At 43.2% G+C, this 17,262-nt stretch overlaps 1 long non-coding RNA gene across 2 annotated transcripts in view; it reads left to right on the top strand.

Annotated features, from left to right (window-relative positions):
• The first annotated feature begins 4,869 nt into the window (after positions 1-4,869).
• LOC113748290 (uncharacterized) overlaps positions 4,870-17,262 on the top strand; it is a 56,559-nt gene continuing 44,166 nt past the window's right edge. For both annotated transcript variants that reach the window (XR_003464229.1, XR_003464230.1), the window contains exons 1-2: positions 4,870-4,988; positions 5,689-5,787. This is a non-coding gene — a long non-coding RNA (uncharacterized LOC113748290). The remainder of the gene's footprint in view (positions 4,989-5,688; positions 5,788-17,262) is intronic.

Here is a 17,262-nt window from a genome sequence, read left to right as displayed (position 1 = left end):
AGCCGACACAAAACTTTCTAAAAACCTGCTTTCTTTCTAATGGTCCCGGGGGGGGCGGCTTCATTGGCTGCAAAAAGCTGATTATATTGGGTCTTATGGGGGGGAAATGAGCCTACTTCTCGCTTGATTTATTATCACAGTAAACAGTCGCCCTCATTAGTTTCATGGTCACAATCGCTAGTGTTCATTTTGTGTATTATGATCCGATTTAGAGTCAAGTAGACATCGCCAACGTGCTCAAAAGACTCGGCAGTGTTGTTTAGATGTGGATCAAGATGTTACCGCATTGAATGTTCCTCTCATGAACATATTTTAGTCACCGTTTATCTGTAATACCAGAAAACCCATCAGCGCCACGCTATCGTCCAAATGTGGTCGCTTCCGGCTCCAAAAAAACCCAAGATGCCGATGAACGCAACGCCAAGATCAAGGCGGTTTGGGCCAAAAACAAGCGTCAGGAAAGTTTTACACTTGGCTACACTTGATTTTTTTTTTTACCTATGGACAGAGCGAGGCTAGCTGTTCCATTCATTTGTAGTCTTTATGCTAGCCTATGCTAAGCTAACCAAATGCTAGCTGTAGCTTCATGTTTAGAATATATACATGTGGGGTGTCAATCTTTTCGTCTCACTCTCAGCAAGAAGAATACCTCAGAGTAAATATAACTGCACCATCATACTAGACAACGCTTCATCTTCTGACCAGTGGTTCTCAACTCTTTGTCCTGTATTTTCGGATCATCTTTGCTTAAATCAAATTTATTTAACTCAATATGTTTCCCACTGGTCTTCCACATCTCCTCTGCAGTTGGTCCGCTCACACAAACAATCATAAATCATTTTGAGGTATGAACTCTTTGAAGACGAGATAATGGCCTGATGTAAAACACTGAAATTGCCCTCAAATCAACAAAATAATGCACACATCATCATTTAGGGTTTTTGCTTTTAAATCATTAAAAAAAACAGATTTATTTTTTATGCTTTCAAGCAGCAAACATCCATTTATAATGTCTGACATATATATTAAGTTCAGAGCCCATTTTATGACTGTGAACTGAGTGAGAGGCTAAATAAATGTAAAATATTACAAGAGTAGGAGCGATTAGACAAAATTATTCAGGATGAGGTAACACTGACCACCACGGGGGGGAACATACCCCGTTGTGGACACCGATACCGGGTGAACCTTTCATTATAATCCTCCACATTGTAATGGGCCGTGCTGTAGTCTGGCACAATTGTGAGATAAAAGCAGACTTCTCCACAAAGACTCAACTTTAATAGCTTTTAATTATTTCGCCGTTGAAGTCGGGACAGCTCTTTTTTTTTCTCCAGAGGACAGGGTACTATTTTCATCAAGGTCATCCCTAAACCTCCATTACTCCCGTTTTTAAACGGTAACTGTGTTGCATCTAAATCTGGCCTCCCTTTCCTTGAAACAGTAGACGTTGCTTTAATTATTTAAAAAAACAGAGAAGCTCTGCTCAAAGGAGGAATTAAAACAATCCTGAATAGCGTAGAGGAGCCACCAATCTGCCCCCTCTTCAGCAGGCTTCATTTGAAGTCGGCAGATAACGTTTCTCAGACGTCGAGGGAAGCAGCGGGCTGCCTGTTGGATCCTCGCTGCAAGGCCCCTCCGTTAACAAGGGGAACAAACTTCAACTTTCGTCTCCCACGGGGGCTCAAAGGAAGTCTGCACATCAAACACACAGTCTCATTTGGATGAGGAGATGCAGAGAGGAGCTATATTGGCCACTGTGGGGGTGGCGAGGGCGCTGGATGGAGATGGAAGGAAAAGAAAAGATCCCCTCCGTCACGTGTTAGCCTGACGGTCTGCTACAGGTGATTACTTTTTTCCCCCACAACATGCAGGAAGTTGGACAAACGACAGAAGCAAACTGTGTTTTAGTGTATTGAACGCCGCTGGGAAGCCGCACACCATGTGAAAAGATAGCACGGTAAGCCTTCAGGTAATATTTCTCCCCCTAATCTTTCCGTTTGCAGAGCCTCCCATGATACCGTACGCTGACAGCAGCGTTAATCCCGACTTTAAGAGAAGTTTGGGAAGCCTCCCCCATCGTCATTGTTGAAGTTTTCTCTCACGAGCATGCTTGCTCTTAAAACGCCTCCTTGCTCACAAGATTCCACGGCGAGGCGCACACACAAATTAATTTCGAAAACTTTGCCAACATGCGAGGAAGTGGAGATTTCCCCAAACTCTCCTGCAGACAGTTTGTTGGCAGGTACATCCCTCCACTTTGGTAATCTGCTTGATTTCAGACTCTCCTAGAAGAAGTCCAGGGAAGGTGTATTAACTAATTTTCACTCATGAAGGATCACGCCAAGAATCTAAAGGTTTTGTTGCCCCCCAAAAAAATGTATTTTTACATCAGTAAGACCTGAAAATGTTCCTAGCATGTTACTGCCACAAACCTTTAAGGCAACATTGTTTAGAAATTGGTATTTTTGCAGTTTAGCGCCCCCAGTTGCAGAATGCAATTCTAATGTGGTAAATATGGACACGTGTATTTGTTATGATTGTATCAAAAACTATCAAGTAAACAACTCTGTCTGTCTTTCAGCCTTTTATTTTCCAAAGCTCAGGTCTTTTACCCTCCGTCATTATAACCAAACATTGCCTGCTTGCCCAGCTCCTGTTCTGGCACAACACTGGCCCTGCTCCCCCACTTTGAGCCTATAGAAAAAAAAAACTCCTCTTCTTCCCGGTGCTCTGCATAACAGTAGAAGTCATCAAAGCTTCACGAGGGAACCTTTAAGAAGAAGGACCATGGATTTCATTCACAGTTCAATTGCTAAAGTAATTCCTTTTCTATCAAATGGAGAAAAACTAAACCGTGGAGGTGAAATACTTCCACTGGTATGCAATTTAAAGGAGTTTTACTGAAGTATAAATTGCTTGGTACACGTATAGCTGCTCTGAAATAGTTTGCAGAAGAAGAATCCCGAGGGAAATGAAAGGCCATCAGAAAGAAAGAAAACAGTGTCAGCCAATTAAACATTGACTGAATGGATAATAATAACCTGCAAGAATTCTTTCAGAAAACAAGCTCAGGGACATCTGAGTAAACTCCATCCACTGAAGCGGACTGTGAGATGGAAAGAGCTGACATTATTTTGTCAAACTATTATTTCCAAGGTCAAGATTCTTCTGTTTTTTTTATTGACTTGTGCAGCAGATATCCTGGTAATCAGCGCAGCGTGTGGAAACGAGCTCATCACACTGGAATAATAAAGACCTCCATCCTTTTCATATTCCAAGAAAACCATCGTTTCTTTTTAACGTTACCTTCCGAGTAAACGTTTCTGCAGCCGGGCAAAGCTCACGTCTCGATTATACAATACCAACGTGTTGTTAGGAAGCATAAAAATTAGATTTCAGTATAAATATTACAGGTTTATCACTTGATTGACAGGTTTGCTGCTCAGGTGGATGCAAATATTTAAAGTACTGTAGCAGCCAAGGGTTGAAAAGGTGAAGATTCCCCTTTGTACGTCCATCATAAACGTTTCCATTGGTATCGGCTGAATACGCGATAACATGACTTCTCCTGTCAAACTCCATACAAACCCATTAACAGGCACACAAACAGAGGAGCTACCGGGCAGAGAAATGTTAATATCTCCTCAAGAAGTTGCTGAGTTATGTTTTATAAATCCACGATGAGGTCATGTCAGCGATGAAGCGTCTTAAATCGGATCTTGGAAGGAAACATTGTGACCCGGACGACAGGGTGCAGGAGCGGGAAACATAAATTGCACCGCCTCTATTTTTCTTATTAAAAGCAACTAAACATCAAGCGATAAAACAGTCTGTCCCTTTTTCTTTTCTTTTTTCTTTTTTTGTGTCCCAACAAGCGGACTCTGGAGGGAACTGAGACGTAATCCAGATGACAAATGAGAGCTTTATGGCTGCTCGTAGCACGGGGCTCAGTGTTCAAGGACACACCGGGAGGATTTTCCAAGGGAATAGGCCTAAATTACTCGAGGTTGTAACTCTTTGAAAGTGATGCAGTGCCTTGAAAAAGAGAAACACATGAGGTGTGCTGGAGCTCGTGCGAGGAAGGCCTTTTGATATTCAGCGCAGGCGCTGATAAATACATTAAATATAAATCTCCAAGAAGTCACGTATGCCGGTCACTTTATCTTCCTGCGCTGTGATTCAGGGCTCTTTCATTATGAGGCTCACAGCCGGCGGAGACATAATTGAGTCTGTGCATATACAGCCAGGCTGTGAAATACCTCTTAGTGTTGGGTAAAAGGACACTTCCTCGTGCAATAGAGAACTTTCAAGGCATGAATGTCTTTGCACGATGGAATCAAATCACAATGAGCGGGTTTTATGCTGGCAGCTGGCTAATAAGCAGTTAAACAATTCAGTGAAACGATATTATTCTCTGCACTTGAAGCTCTGTGAGTGTTTTTATGCGACTGCTGCAGGTGTAGTTACTTAAAAAAACTAAAGTAGAAGATGTTATTAACACATTTCTTTACTAGAGTTTGAATTTAAGCGTGCATTGTTGAGGGGGAAAAAACTGCCGCCGGCTGAGTTCAAAGCAAGAAACTCACTCTACGCAATTAGACATAATCAATTAGTGATGCTCAGTGCATTGTTTTACAATGAAATGTTGTAATTGCTTTCTCTGGAACAGCTGTAGCTGAAAATATAGTGATTTAAAGAGTATATCAACAGGACAGAGCATGACGTCACTGTGTCACATTTTGTCTATTTTATACAAAAAACAAAAAAGCACCAAACAGTTGCAGATTTTCTTGAATTCGTTCATTTCAGCAGCTTTTTTTTTTTCCCAGCACCCTTCGGACATGATGCCGTAGCAAACACAGGTGTTTCCAATGACGCTCATTAAGGCAGGTGTCGTGGAAAGGTCTGATTATGTCGTGACGCTCTCTGCCGTGTACAACAGCATCAAGGAGGTAACGTGGCTTCAAAACCGGTTTCATCATGTGGTAAACTCATTTCTTCAGCACAGCTTTGTTTATGTCGCGACACGTGGACTTTTGTCGGCTCACTTTGTCTTTGTTTTAACTCTGAATTCATAAAGTCCTTGTGGGAACTGTTTGAAAGCACCCCGCTCTGCACAGGGCAGGGAGGGTTACATGTGATAAATGTGCTGCATTGAATGTATATTCTTGTTATGTCTCTGTGTGTCTTTGTATGGATGTGTGTCTGAAGGCTATGCACAGACAATAAAGGACAATAAAGTATCTCTCTATCTAACAAAGCTTGACTTAAAGACAGCTAAAGTATGCACCAAGCAGGTCCATCGGATCCTCGGCATCTGGACTCCAAGTTGTCCCCAGAACCTTCACAGAGATAGGCTTTTTAGTCTTAATTTTATTTGTTTGGTTGTTGTACTTTTATGGTTTTTACTTTTCTTCTAATCTATAGTTTTTCATGCAGCTGCTCTATTGCCTGTTAGTAGTTGTCTATTTCTGTCTTTACTCTGCTCTGTGAAGCACTTTGGGCTATACTTCTGTATGAAAGATGCTATATAAATAAATAAAGTTGAAGTTAATCATGCAAGTTCAGGATTGATGAGCTAATGAACGATGGGAGCCGGCTGAGTCGAATGAAAAAGAACTAAAACAGCCTTTATTTAGTGTTTCCGATATAAAAAGCAACACATTAATTCAACATTTCTTCCAGGAGACGCCCAAACTAAACCCTGACAGCAGCAGCTGAGACGCTTTCATCCCCGTTAACCACAACATGTTGCACCGGAGGAGGAGGGGGCGCTCCCCAAAGGTATGACTCACCACATCTGTACTACGGTGCGACCTACATCACGTCTCTTGTGGGAGACGTGTTGATGACTTCTTTCCCCCAGATGTGTCCCTGTTAATTGGTCAATTTTAACCTTCATAATCTGGGGAAAATACAACAAAATGAGAGCTAATGGAGTCACTGCCCTCTATTTGTGGAATCTTACGGGATAGTTAAACTAGCGCCGTGTCTCTCGGGGAAATCAGATGGAAGTTTTGATCTGGGTTGAAACATCACGATCGATCGCCTCCTGGTGGCTGGCTGCAGTATAGGTCATAAACCTCGCACCCCTACATGTTTCTCAAAGATAGTTTCTGTTATTTCAGGCAGTCATTACCACACTGATGTGTGTCCAAGTGTTCGTTTCCTTTTATAAGGTTGGTTTAAATTAGTTGATTATGCATTTGAGTCGGCGGGACCTCGATACCGTGGCTCCAAATAAAGTCGCCAGCTCAAGGTGACAGCAGCCGTTGTCGTCGATCTTTATATATAGTCTATGATTTAGTCTTAGGATAAAGAATGGACAGAGCGTGAGTGACGTCACTCGTTTTGAAGCCGGAAATATATGTGCGCCCCGGCTAATTTAAATATAGCCAAAGATGTCGGTGAACCTGAAGCGGCCCGATTGACTCATGGTTGCCCTAATAAGCCACTTGTAACAGCACCTACCTGTCAATCAAAGCGTCCACGCTCTTAATCCTGCATAACTTTAAGCCTTAATATAATGTGAACAGGTGAGTTGTATATAAATTCACCCTCAGCACAGTTGTCATGAACGGGGAAATTAGCTACAGAGACCAAAACTGTTTTTTGTACCAGGCTGTAAACATGTTTATTTCTGCTGTGAAACATGGGGACTTATGGAGACTGACTCACTTCTGGAGCCAGCCTCAAGTGGACGATTGAGGAACTGCAGTTTTTTTTTTGGCTTCACTTCACAGCCTCAGAAAGCTTTGCTTCAGTTTCTAATAATAAACTGTAACCATCACGTCTTTTTAAAATATACTCCACAATCTTTATTTCCCGCGCTGCGTCTCGTATCAGGAGCCGAGCTGCTTCATCTAATTCAAACATTACCCGGCTAGCGGACCGGTTAACTCGACGGCTTCCTCAAACTGCTTCGGGGAATTGTAGTTTAATGTCACAGAGCCAAAACTGCGAGTGATTTAAAACCAGGAGCCCCCGAGCGCACAAAACAGACACATTTACATTCATGTTTTAAACATGTCGCTGATGCTCCTATCAGAGGGGATTTAACGTTTTCCTCACCCGGCCGATGTTTGGGGGAGCGGATTCGACATGTGAGCTTGCAATTATGATGCTATCTCACTTAGCGCCAAGCACACACTCTGGCCAACATGTGCAGAGTGCCTCAAAGCCGGTATAGATTATTACTATTTGCAGGAAGCGCCGTGCATAATAGAGCAGAGCCCAAGGAGCCAATAATGAAGTGCATGGCGGGGTAAATGTCAAACTATCGGTGAGCTGCGGTATTCTTCTCTATTAGCCTAATGTGCCAGAGTTACTCATCTCGGCTTTGTGCAAATTCATATTGGATTTTTATTAAAACTCAACCCAACAGTAATAGATGTGCCTCTGGGATGGCTTTAAAAATCAATTTGCTAAACAGCACAAAATTACCCCCATAATTGTCTCCTTGGACCCGTCGAAGGTGATTCTCATTCCAGTGTGAGTAAACTTTGACCAACAGCGTTCCCTCGCTCTCTCTCTCGACTCCGCCGCCGCCGCCGTGTGTTCCCTTCATTACCGTAACAACCCAAACAGACAAACGGGGGATCCTGTGCACGCCGCCGCCGCCGCCGCTGACAGGAAAATCACAACGCAGATCCTGCCTGTCAAACGGCCCTCCGGCAATTCCTGCTGCTAATGAAGTGAATTATTCTGGCATCTGAATCCGAAATAGAGCTGTATATTTGGACACATGAATATGAATACAATCAGCTCGACTTGGCTCATTAATGAGGCAGGGAGAGCAACCAGCAGACAGGATTAATTAATTACAGAGTGACATTTATGGATAATAACCTTCTGGTGGATATCACGGCTAATGAATATGCATAAGACTATCAAACGGGGGGAAGCATCCAGCCAAATGAAATATCTATATTCAGATCCACGATGGCGTTACTGCGGCGTTGTGTGGATCGGGATTTCGGAGTTTGCCGTCATCGCACAGAAGGATCGCGCTGTGACTCCGTGAGAATTTGAGAGATGTTGAGATTACGTGAGACGGCGGCGGAGTCGAGCCTCTGCTCGCGGATCGTCCTCGTTCCTCTGCAGCTGTCGTCGTTCGTTCACGCTCGCCGTTTCGGCTGCACTAATTATTTTCTGTCTCGTCCCCAAAGCTGCTCAGACATCTTGATAAATACAAACTGTGGGTCGGTGGCATGGCGATATTTTTGCTGGCGATCGATGAGGAGCACTGCTTGTTGGGCAATATTGGATTTTTGGAGCTCCTTGTTGTGTCATGGATTTAATTAACTGAAAACAGGCTGATCATTTTATCTACGAGCAGCATTGAGTTTACTATAATCGAAGATTTCATATCGTACATCCTCCAACTCTTGGACTTCACCACAAACTCCAGTGCCAAATTCAATAAAATTGCCAGTCTTGGCTTGGTCGCTTCTTTCACAGTTACAAGAGGCCAAATTGGGCAACCTGAGCCTGGACAGAGGCTGGATAAGTCTTAAATTATACCTCCCTCCCCTCGTAGCTGCATGACTGATGCTGCATTCACATGGACTCGTTTTAGTGGGCGAGAGCAGGATGGTGAATTAGGTGAGGCTGGCAGAGAAAACTGTCAGCGGTAATGGTGGATAGGTGGTAGGTCGGTAAAACATTTTGACTCTTTGCCGTCGTCTGCAGCAGAATTCACAACCAGATGTGATGAAGCTCCTTCATACGAGAAGAACAGGGTCGAAATTTGGCAACCAGAAGCCAAAAAATAAAGAAATACATGAAGTAACGGACACTAAATCATTTGATTTCATCTGTTCAGCCTGTTTGTTTACCTGAATCCATGAATGCTGCATTAAATTCCATCACCTGCTCATGTCCACAGCCAGAAAACACATGACTGTGTCGACCCGGCTTGTTTGGACACGTCCACAGATGCAGTGTTTGGTATAAAAACGTGTGTGTCTTAGTCAGTGACAGTATAAAGACGGGACACAGCGTGAGTGACTGCTTCTCCCGCCCCACGGCTAATCTGAATATCGACCTGCGACCTGAGGCGGGCCGAATGACGCCTGGGTGCTCAAACCAGTCGCCCACCTGTCAATCAAAGCGTCCACGCTCTTAATCCTGCATAACTTTAAGCCTTAATATAATGTGAACAGGTGAGTTGTATATAAATTCACCCTCAGTACAGTTGTCATGAACGGGGAAATTAGCTACAGAGACCAAAACTGTTTTTTGTACCAGGCTGTAAACATGTTTATTTCTGCTGTGAAACATGGGGACTTATGGCAAACCGAATACCTGACTGTAATTAAAGCAGAACTTCATCTAAAGATATTCTGTTGTCAAGGAATGTTGGAGATCTTTGCTATAATCAGTCCCCCGTCCTGCTGCTAGGCAACGAAAGGTGAAAATGTTTGATAACGGCTAAAGTTAGAGCCGCCGTAACGTGAGAGAGCGAGTGAGCAAAGGGTTCAATCGGTCCGACAACGTTAAAGGTTGAGTTCAAACGCGTGAACAACACTTCCACTAATGCATTTCTGCCGGTGTACAGCTCATAATTAAGCATCATGGAGAGGCAACACCTTGTCAGTGGGCAGATGGTTGGATAAGAGCATGAAAATATTCGTTAGAAAAAGTGTCTTACAAGCAGAGAAGACAACAGCAGCCACTTGGTCTTAATTGAATTCCCTATCTGAACATTAATGCGATACCCGGCGGGTCAAACTAATTAAATAGTTCTCATCAATGCGATATTACAGTATGACTGCGGTAAAGAACATACATCGAGATCCCATACTGAAGGTCAAGTTAATTAACGTCCCCGCCTCGTCACCATGAAGCCGACTGGACGTTAAATTCAGGACAGAAGTGAGCGGACGGAGCGCTTTCTTTCTTTCTTTCTTTCTTTCACCGTCCACGCCGATGACCTTCTGCAAATGATGATTGATGCCGCTCTCCGTTATCTCATCGTCTCTTCCCTCCGCTGTATCAATCACCAACAAGAAAAAATACGAAACGACGTTCACTGTTCTTTGAGTCGGAGAGAGGTTAAACAGGAATATGCATCAAACTGTCCAAAACGCATTCCTCAAGAAACAAGGCAGAGAACTCAAATTCAACGTGATCTAACGTTAGGGCGCCGAAACCTGTCAAAATCCTGACAGTTGGAATACTTCCCTACGTGTCCTCAAAGTTTCTAGAACCCACAAAGCGCCAGACAAATATAACACCTTAACTATCTATGAATACGACTCAGGATCAGCTTTCGGGCCTCCTCGGCTGTCTGTTGTGGGAGATTGGATCATATCTTCAAAGCGGGAAAAGCTTCTAGTTCTATGTGAGGTGAAGAGAGGAAAGGGAAAAGAAAAAGGGAAATCTGCTCGACACGCCGTGGAGGTTCAGTGATATTTTGATGCGAGGATCAGGAAGGATGTGGACGGATTGTGGCTTCATCCTACTTTTCATGAAACTATTTCTACAACTGTCCAAGCACAGAAAGAAAGAAACACAGGAACTGACTGTCCTGACCATAGAAGCAGTGAGTTGTATATAAATTCACCCTCAGTACAGTTGTCATGAACGGGGAAATTAGCTACAGAGACCAAAACTGTTTTTTGTACCAGGCTGTAAACATGTTTATTTCTGCTGTGAAACATGGGGACTTATGGAGACTGACTCACTTCTGGAGCCAGCCTCAAGTGGACGATTGAGGAACTGCAGTTTTTTGGCACTTTACTTCAATTGGCTCCATTTCCCAGCAGAGGGGGTTGTCATGGAAACGCTAGAGATCAAATCAAAACACCTTTTGAAGTTGTTTGTCTTTGATTATGTCCATAAATGGTCAACAGGAAGCGTGTCTTATGTGATGTCACACATTCTAGAGCCTTTGATCTGGACTGTCTATATAAGTGGCACCAACACTGCTACAGAAAACTCACCAGATTCAAGGATCCCAGAGAAGGAAGACGACTCTTATGGATACAATGAACTCCCCGATGAACAGCACCGAGCCTGCAGCTGCTTCTGCTTCTGGCTGCGAGTCTCCAGTCGAGACAGACAGTCAGAAGCAGCTTCGTCAGTTTGTCACCATGCTGACCTTAAGACTGTTACACAAGTGTAACACTCTGCAGAGCCGTACCAAGGAGCAGTGGGTGGCCCACATGAAGACTCTGGTTAGCCAGACCATGGAGGGGCTCACTGTGACGGGAAACTTCTGCCCAGACGGGAAGGACATCAACAAGGTGTGCAAGGCCGTGCAGAAAGATCTGCAGAAGAGGTACGGCAGCAAAGGACTGGTGCAGACTGTCATTCTGCTAGAGGACGCAGCCGTTGACGCCGACATCGCCCAGTGTCTGCAGACTCACACCAGAGCTTTCATCGCTGAACAGGCCAAGAAACGCTCTTCTCGCAGTCGGTGGAACGTGTTTGAAGCTTGTCTTGGTGTGGTCGCTGTAATCGCCTATTTGGTGTTATTTGCACTATTCGCCTGACGTGTGGTGCTTTCCAGGTGTGAGTGTGATCAGACTGTTTTTAGGAACACTGATCACATTCACACCTTTTGGTTTTCTCCGGGTCGCTCCGGTTCGCCACCGTTTTTATTTTAACGGGAAAAAAACTTGTACTTGACTTTCCATCTGGTCACAGTTCATGTTTGTTTGGGGTTTTTCCACCGGGTCGCTCCGGTTTTCCCCTCTCGATCAATTCGATCGAGGAAAAAAAAACTTTTTCCAACATTATAATAAAAGTACATTAGTACTGTTGATTTCACGTTTAAGGACAGTGTTTTATTCCATATTATACAACAAGTAGGTCCGACCGAGCAATCTGATTGGTCAACTAAACGTTTACAATGTGCTCAAATCAGCATGACAGCACACTGTGAAGTTGGACATTTTAACATGGGGTTTTATGGAGACTGACTCATTTCTGGAGCCAGCCTCAAGTGGATGTTTGAGGAACTGCAGCCTTTTTTTACTTGGCGGTCATTGACTCATGAGGCTTGATGGGAACGAGCATGAATATTAGATTATGGGTGCAATGGTAGCTTAGCAAGTGTGCATTAGAGAAAATATAGTATTAGAGACTTTCAGAGAGTACAGAAATGAAATAAAGTCCCAGATGTGCTGTAAAGTGGCTACTTGGAGGAGAAAATATGCAAATATCTAAACTATTACCCCGACTGAACAGTATAAACATTCATTAAACTCTGCAGAACTACTTCCTCGTTCAACTTTTGACTTTCATTTACTTTTCCCTGTGCTTGAGTGCACTTACTTCCAGTTTCATTTCAGGGGCTTGGTTAATAAGAATGACATGGCAGTCTGAGCGTGTGGTGGTACGACCCTTCTTGCTGCTTACCGGTCAACGTAATATCGTCGGCAACGCCGGCAGCTTTAATCGACACCGATGCATCGTGTTTGATAAGATCATCGTGTGTTTGTGACAATGTGTTTTCCGGCTGAGGGTTTTAAATTGTTCGTTCAGCTTAAGAAGTAGCAGAACTTAATCCTTCAGTTCAGCAGACAGATTATAAATCACCAAATTTAAGGACGTTTTACTTGGTTCCTTTTAGAAACATCCACAAACAGATGATTCTTGGCCTGTTACCGGACACGTTGTTGCTGTTAATGCGGCCACATTATCCCGTCAACGTAACAATCCGCCCTCGAATATCACCTGAACACCTCAGCTTGCCTGAGTGACATTTATTATGTATCATTAACATATCTGCTCATTCTGGGCTCCGTCGCTCACTCGTTTCATCTGTGCGCTGCATATCGGTGTCCAACCTGTCCGCCTGGCAAGAAGGATGAAGCCTGTCACCTTTTTAGTGTGCGCCGAAGGTGAAATGACATTTGAGCGCCGTGCCAAATGTGAGTGCACTCTCCACTCATGCGCCGCTGTCAGGACTGATCACTGTTATTTCAGCCGCTCGTCCGAAAACAGGAGGGGGGGTACCGAAAGCTCACCCCCTTTCTCTTTTTTTGCTGCGTTAAGGCGAGCCCTGCATTTGCCCTCGCTGTGCAAATCTGATTAGAGGGGCTGTAATAACAGGCTGTGTGGGAGAAAGCACTATAGCGTATGAGGAGAGGACGGATCAAACCACCTCCACTACTACTCTCTTCAAAACAACATGAAAGTGTATTACGGAGTATCACGCTGTCACCTTGGGATGTGATGGGAAATAGAATGGACTACTCAATAGACCGCTAAATTAACTTAATTTTTAGAGACCACACACACACACACAGAGCTAGGAGTTAATATGTTATAAGGGTTCCTGCTTGAAAATGAGATGTCCACCCTCTGAAAAGGTGACAGATGCTGTTTTGAGAACGATCGCTGATGCACTACGTAAATAGAAATCCATAATAGAATTCATCCTCTACGCCTCGCAGGACTTTACTTATCTTCGCCGTCCACAAACGTGTCGTCAAATCAGTAAACGGATAAGAAATAATCCACTGGAACGGCAACAATAATAACATATTTTATCATGATTATTGTTGAGTCCTTGCACGTCATTTAAAGACAGCGTAGGCTTCTTTCGAAATACATTAAGTATGTTGTGAAATAGTTGCTGGAAAGACTTTGAACCATATATTACTGAAACGTGGAGTTAGTTAGAGGTTTGCAGTCTCAGGATTTTGTGGGCGGTCCTTAAAGGGTGGCTCGATGACACGCTGAGGCCACCCTGAGCCCCCAAAAGTGGGCGTGGCTTCAGACCTTTAGAGGCCACGCCCCCAAATTTCTGGAGCTGAGAATTAATTTTCACCTGATTTTGACACCTGATTTCATAAACTTGTCGATATTTATAATCATTCAAATTTGGCTGGGGGGTTTATAACACTTTATTTGTTCTGACAAACTCAGAACACATTTGTTCTGACTTTACACAAACTTTAAACGTTTCTTTGGACTCCTTTTTTTTATGCAAGTTTCCATTATAGCGCTCCTTTCAGGTCTATTATTATGATCGTTCTGAGCAGCACGACGCCGTTAAAAAAAGTCCCAAAAACTTTTGCACTGAACCAACTCGCATATGGTGAGAAATATGACTGAGGCTGAGTGTGCTCTCCAGAGCTGTAATGTGTGTGTGTGTGCAACATCTGTTGAACCTTTTTTTATTTCAGTGAGACTCTTGAGGTTATTACTAATGCGTTTTTAACACCATATACTGTAAGACGGAGAAATAATGGCTGACGAGTCGCTGACTGAAAATCCGAGGAGGGATATTTGAGCTGCTTCATAATGTAGAAGATTAAATCCAACTTGTTAACTTCACGGTTCTTTCTCCTCTTCCTCTTTCCTGAATCCATAAGTCGTCCTTTACGTCTGGCTGTGAGGAAATCTACATTCACTCTGCAGGTGTATGAGCTCTATTAGAGGATGTACTGTACCTCTATTTTATAGTTTTTTGCCTGAAACGAAGCGCTTTCCACACGGCTGTTGCTTTTTTTATATTGAGCTTTGTGCCTTGTAGTCATTGTCTCATCAAAGCGAGCAGGGTGGGCTTGAAATGGACTGGAGACGAGCTGTACCCTCCGGATAGACTACTAATAAGAAGCACCGGGCTTCGCTTAGCTCCTGCATAATATCAACGTCATGTGGGATTTTTTTGTTTTACATGGCTGTTCTTTTATCTAACACACAGATCCTCGCTGTTTTTCAGGTCCCATTGTTGTGTTTTTCGTCAGAACTGTAATGAAATGTTAAAGTAATGTTAATGTAACGCCAACAACCTGCAGCTGCTTCACAGTTAAAGCCTCAAAGCAGCAACAAAGGTACAAGACGAATCCCTTTGGACACGGTTAAAGGAATAGTTTAACATCATGGGAAACAAAAGTGCTTTGTTAGATGAGAAGATCGCAACAGAGGAATGGACCCGCTCTCACTGTAGACATAAAGGCTCATTTTAAGATAATAAAAACACAATGATTCTTATTTGACAGCTTTAGTCAATAGTTACATTGCAGATTTAGTTTATAAATACAGAATATAAACCAACTAATGTATGATAACATTATTATTACAGGTTTTTGATTAGATTTTGCACTCTACTATTGCTACTTTTGCTTAACCCGCTAAACCCCAGTATGAATTGTTGTTTTTATGTTAAAAAACACAACTTTCTCTTTAATTTGATACCGAATATGTAGCATTTGTAGCTTCTTAAAGAGTTTAATACAACAGAGAGCATTAAAACTGATGTAAATGTATAAAAATTTGCCAATTTCTATGTGGAACAGTCACCGTGACCAGGTCAATCGTCCCTGCTGACTCTCCGGCTAACTGTCCCCAGGAAAACGGCCTCCGTCTCAGCAGTGAGAGCTGCCAAAAAAACTTAAATTATTACCCGTTCCTACCTAATACCCATTTCTGGTTATTGATGACAACTTAAGCTATGTAAAATACAAAGTTCTATTACATATTTTGTACTTTAATGATGGGCGCTATGGAGTCCAGAGGCTTAACTAATGATCTGATTCCACTTTCACATCTGGAGCCAGCAGCTGGTTAGCTTAGCTTACCTAGCATAGATACTAGCCTAGCACCCGGCTCCAACCAAGAAGTACTCTGACTCATAAAGTTTGTTTTTGTTCAGATATAAGAGACATTAACAAGCTTTAGAGATGCTGCTGGTCGGTGAATTCTGCCAACTATTGCCAGAGCCAGTCTTTATGCTAAGCTAAGCTAGCCAGCTGCTGGCTCCGGCTAAATATTTACCTAACATATATCATGTTTGGTATCAATCTACTCGTCTCACTCTCGGCAAGAAGGCAAATAATTTTTAATATCACAAAATGTCAGACAGAAAGTCAGGGTTTGCATGTTTTTATATTTTTCGTTTTCAAAGCAGTTCATGACTTAGATGTTCCTTTAGATGTTCAAAGGCCATAAGTGCCCTTTGAACATCTAATAGTAGCTTGATAAACTCTGTGGTAAAAATTGTTTATTTACAATTTTCCTTTTTGGTTTAAATCATCCTGAGTGAGACGATGAAATAATTCAAATATGTTAACTGCTTGTTCCACCTCAAATCTTCATTACCGTCTCTGTCTCACAAACTCTGCTGCCTACTCTCCTCTCTGTCCACTTCCTGTCCTTTCACATCCCTCTTCCCTCTCAGCGGGGAGTCCAGCCTCGGGCTTTTTACTTTAGACTTGATCTTCACTTTCATCACAAGTACATTTTTCATGCCTCAGTTCCTCTTTCCCTAATAAATATTCCAAACCCGTTTAGCTGACATGCTAAATCGTGTTCTCTGTTCATCGCGTGTGGGTTCACTTGACCGACTGCTGCTCTTTCTTCTTTTTTTTTTAGCACTAACAAGTATCCTGTCAGTGAAGTATTAGATTTTATTATCCTTTAGAATAATTAACCTCTGTTTGTGACCCCTGGGTCGAATAAATGTTGACAGGCAAACTGGATATATTGTTATTGGATTGAAACTGTTTTTATACCGTATAAAAGTTTAATTAAATTGCCTTCTAGCTGATTATTTTTGCCTGCCCACAGGTTATGTCTTTAGTTGACATTTGTGCATTACCGTCATGACATTATGGCTTTTTTTCTAAATGGTGGGCTTGCAGGACTGCCATAAAAATTCATTTTAATGTCATGCTTGTTAGTTTCTTTCTTCCATTTGAAGCTAGATATTCCTGGCTGTGTAATTTGGGCCTTTACATTAGGAAAGCCGATCTAAAGAGGTTCATTTTGGATTAGTTTGCACTCCTTATTTTACGTCGCAGTGTGCCGTGTGGAGGCTGTACGCCACACAACCTCACATCACTGCCGCAAGGAAAGCAAAGGAGCGTGTTTCAAGCCAACTTGTGTAAACAAACACTCCGTACCTGCCTACCACATTGCTAAAATCACATTTGACCATGAGCACTTTTTATAAATAACTCCCCGGAGCGTCCGAGTCACCAAATCAGCATGTAACATCTGCTTCGCTTGGCTGCCGGCCAGCTCGAGCTGAGGCGAGTGCACCGCAGCGTCCACCTCCTTTTTTTTTTTTTCTTCCCGTCGTCGTCAGCGCCCGCTCCGGCTCATTTCCCTTCCTCCTCCGATCCCGACGCCGAGCTCCCCTCTCAGGCCTCTCTCTGTGAGCCAGCAGCCCGCCAAAGCCACCCCTCGGGGTCGCACCCGGTCACGGCTAATGTGACAAAGCCAGCTGCTCATCATTGCCCAACCATCCTCTCGCCGGCTGTGATTGGATGTAAGGGGTCGCAGTGCTAGGCCCACGGG

Source organism: Larimichthys crocea, chromosome XIX (genome assembly GCF_000972845.2).
Source record: "Larimichthys crocea isolate SSNF chromosome XIX, L_crocea_2.0, whole genome shotgun sequence".
NCBI classification, from domain to species: Eukaryota; Metazoa; Chordata; class Actinopteri; family Sciaenidae; genus Larimichthys; species Larimichthys crocea.
Note: the sequence above shows the minus strand (reverse complement) of the source record. Positions and strands in the feature narration are given on the sequence as shown.